At 49.0% G+C, this 4,123-nt stretch overlaps 1 pseudogene; it reads left to right on the forward strand.

Moving 5' to 3' along the window:
* Positions 1 to 2,639: 2,639 nt before the first annotated feature.
* On the forward strand, positions 2,640 to 3,904 carry LOC112898215 (annotated as a pseudogene).
* Positions 3,905 to 4,123: the final 219 nt, after the last annotated feature.

A 4,123-nucleotide genomic window follows, 5' to 3' on the forward strand; every position in this document is an offset into this window, starting at 1 on the left:
TCTTTAAGTTGCCCACACCATAATAAGTTGCCCACAACGGTGTGGGACTAAAATTCCACACCATAATAAGTTGCCCACAAAATAAACAAGAATGGCTGAGCCTTTGTGGGATTCACCATGAATTTATGTGGGCCAAAAGCATAAAACTAACAATCCCCCCACCAGATCTAGAGAATTTGCCCAAAAGTACCAATGCATAATAGTTTCTTTATGAAGACAATTTAAGATTGAACATCCGCTTTAAACTACTAACTACACTCATCCAACATAGTGAAAGCCTCAACCTGGGTTAGCTCGTTTCCCTCTCTCCCATCCACTGACCCGCTTCCCTTCTTCCCGCACTTGCACTCGCCCTAGAAGTATGCAATTCATGTTGAATCCTATCTAGCGAATGTTGACGCGTGACTCCTGTTGGTGCACCAAAAAAAACATTACAAAGTCGCATGTATTGGCAACACTAAATCATGGTTCCACTTATGGCTCATCTCGAGGGATAGTGAACATGTTGTAAGTTATGATATAGCTGAACAAGAGATAAGTTCGGCTTTATGACTCATCTCGAGGGATGGTGAACATATTATAAGTCATGATATAGTTGAACAAGAGATAAGTTCGGCTTTATGACTCATCTCTGAGGGATGGTGAACATGTTATAAATCATGATATAGTTGAACAAGAGATAAGTTTGGCTAGAGGGCAAGTTGATATCAAAGTTCTTGGTTCTAAGAGAGCCAAATTGATCAGTTTTGGAACCGGCTTGACCATGTTTGCTAGAAATTCTAGTGAAATAAAAAATTTCAGATCGAGGAACAAGGTGATGAGGAAGGAATCAAGCTTTGACGAGTTATTATGTAGATATCAAAAGATAGCCGAGCAAAAGCAAAGTAATCAGCTCGAAGGAACCAATGGAGGAATTCTTCATCACCAAAAATAGAGAAATATCAACATAAATGGTGGCCATCTCATCGGTGTATTCATCATTTACTCCACCCAATGCATGTGCATGGAGTACATATTCATGTATAGTTGATCCTAACTCATAGTTTTGTTATAGTGCTTGGTTGTCATATTGTGAAAATATCCTACTTATTCTTCAGCAAGGAACCATAACTTATATGATCAGCCACCATGGCTTCATCAAGATCTCTGTTATTGAATATGCTTTGAAATGTGGAAGATAAAATTGTTTGCTGATACAAAGCCACATTTTGTTATAATCAATAGTTTTCTTATTTCGGTTACATTGGCATGCATAATGAGTTTAGAGAATACATATGTGGCTAGTCGTTCTTAAGGCAATTTGGGTCTAGAAGATTTTTTTTTTGACAGGAGCTATGCCAAGAAATGGAGGGGGGAGAGCATATGTTGACAACCAAAATTAGCATGATTATAAAAACCGGTCTGACCGGTTTAGATGACTTTTTCAAAATACAAATTTGACTTCACCATTGAGTAGCCTTCATCAATACGATCAAAACGCATATATAGAACATCCAATTCAAAGTCGGATGAGAGTCAACTTCAGGAAAAGAGAACCTGAAAAAGCCGATCAGACCGGTTTAATAGGATGGTCAGACCGGCTTAGCTATGTAATCCAAGTTAGAAGTTATATTTTGATATGAGATTTGTATGAGTTTCAACATCTAATGAGGTAAGACTTCCCCTCCGTATAAATATAAAGAGTCACAGCCGATAGAAGGTATCCAATCAATCCATCAATCTATCTTTTTATCGTTTTCAACTTTTATCTTTTTTACCCTACTTTTCCAACCCTATATGCTGTTCTTCTCTTGTTCCATAGGGTGAGGAGTCCTAGCTGGCCTGATGCGTCTGCCCCGATGGGATCTCTCCAGGACGAGTATTCGTTGGATCTTGGTCGGGTTCCCCGCTGAAACCAGCCCGATCGGGTTGCAAAGCCGGTCTCACCTTAGTCAACGCATGTAATAGAAACATCGTCTCTCAATTTGTTATTCTTTTCCAGCCCGGAGAAAATCCCTCTCAACTCAATCGATCGCCGTGTTCTCGCCGCTGCAGCCACGTGGATGCTTCTCCTCGTGCTCGCCTGTGTCTCGTCCATTATCCATACCTTTTATTTTGTCGAGAGGAGTTATTACATGCAACAAGGGTTGTGTATCATTTGATGAATGAAGATCAAGAAGGAAACACAATGTCGCCAAACAAAAAAAGATTAATTCAGTAATTCCTATTTTTCTAGCCCAAAGCCAAAGGAAAACGTGCACATATTCATACGTGTTCTTAATTTACCGTGCATGCCAAATAAAGAAGAGAGCAGATCTCAAAAGGAGAAAAAAGAAATAGGAAAACAGGGCAGATAGGACACATAGAAACATTAGCTCTCAACCTGCCCTTTCCCTTCCAATAGAAGAATTATTGCAAACACTACCTTCTTCCATCTCTTTTGATCGATCCCCTTTCAGCTCGATCTGATGTTGTGCACTTTCAAGCTGAGGAGCCTCCTCTTCCTCTGGCGAGCTCTGACGCTGGCGCTGGTCTCGTTCATCTCCCATTTCCTCTGGTGATCGATCCGTCTCCGGGAAACGCCTTGAATTTGGTTATTAATTAGCCGCTGGGATTAGCTAGCTAGGGTCCTCGGTTCTTGTCATGCATCTTCGTCGACGATGGGATCAAGGGACTACTACGAGATCCTCAACGTCGGCCGTGACGCCACCGACGACAACCTCCGCAGGGCCTACCGCCGGCTGGCCATGCGATGGCACCCCGACAAGAACCCCGGCGGCAAGGCCGACGCCGAGGCCAGGTTCAAGGAGATCACCGAGGCATACAACGTTCGTACGCGCAAATCGATTCCAATCCAATCCTTGCTCATCATTCTAACATGAAGGAGTAATTGATCGATCCTTTCTGCTCCCATGGTTGGATTGGATGATGATCATCAGGTGCTCACCGACGCGGACAAGAGGGCGGTGTACGACCAGTACGGGGAGGAGGGCCTCCGCGGGGAGGTGCCGCAGCCCGGCGGTGGCCGCGGCAGCGACGACATCTTCGCCGAGTTCTTTGGGAGCACGCCCTTCACGTACTGCAACACGGGAGGCGGCAGCGGCGGCGGCAACGCTCGCGGCGGGAGGCAGCCCCCGCCGCCTCCGGCGTGGGACGGCGGGTTCGGCCGGTCGTACCGCCGCAGCCAGGGTGGTGGCGGTGGCGCCGCGCCCTCGATGGCGCCGCCACCGCCGCCGGTGGAGAGCAGGCTGGCGTGCACCCTGGAGGAGCTCTACGTGGGCGTCACCAAGAAGATGAGGATCTCCCGGAACGTCGTGGACGCCACCGGGTAAAAATTCCCATCAATTTGCTTTCTCCTTCCATATGTTCAAAAAAGTAGGGAAAAAACAAGATTTTCGATCTCGTGAAAGCTAAAATGGCTCCTAAATTGAATTGAAACCTGCGTGTGAGCACATACAGGAGGATGAAGACGGAGTCGGAGGTGCTGTCGATCGAGGTGAAGCCCGGGTGGAAGAAGGGCACCAAGATCACGTTCCCGGGCAAGGGCCACCAGCAGTGGAACCAGCTCCCCGCCGACCTGGTCTTCGTGGTCGACGAGAAGCCCCACCCCGTGTACCGGCGCGACGGCAACGACCTGGTGGCCGAGGTCCGGGTGACGCTCGCCGAGGCGCTGGGCGGCACGGTGGTCGTCCTCGCCGCGCTCGACGGCCGCGAGCTGGCCGTGGACGTGGGCGGCGGCGAGGAGGACGACGCCCCCGTGGTGCGCCCCGGGTACGAGCTGGTGGTGCCGGCGGAGGGCATGCCCATCGCGCGCGAGCCCGGGCGCCGCGGCAGCCTCCGGATCCGGTTCGACGTCGCGTTCCCGGAGCGGCTCACGCGCCGGCAGCGCGCGCAGATTAAGCGTGTCCTCGAGGCCGGCCGCTAGCTAGCTACCCGCCGGTCACCTCGCCGACGGCCAGCGGGCCATATGCTGCGGCGCTGCTTGGTTGTGCTACCCATGCACCTCATGTGGAACTAGTTTGTAAAGGAGATGATGCTCATAGATAGGTCAGGCAGCACGCTCACCATTGTACTACTAGCTAGTAGCTAATCGAGACATTTCTTTCCTCGTTGAGGTTCCTGCCATGCATGTGTGTTCGCCAAT

This window comes from Panicum hallii, chromosome 6 (genome assembly GCF_002211085.1).
Source record: "Panicum hallii strain FIL2 chromosome 6, PHallii_v3.1, whole genome shotgun sequence".
NCBI lineage: Eukaryota > Viridiplantae > Streptophyta > Magnoliopsida > Poales > Poaceae > Panicum > Panicum hallii.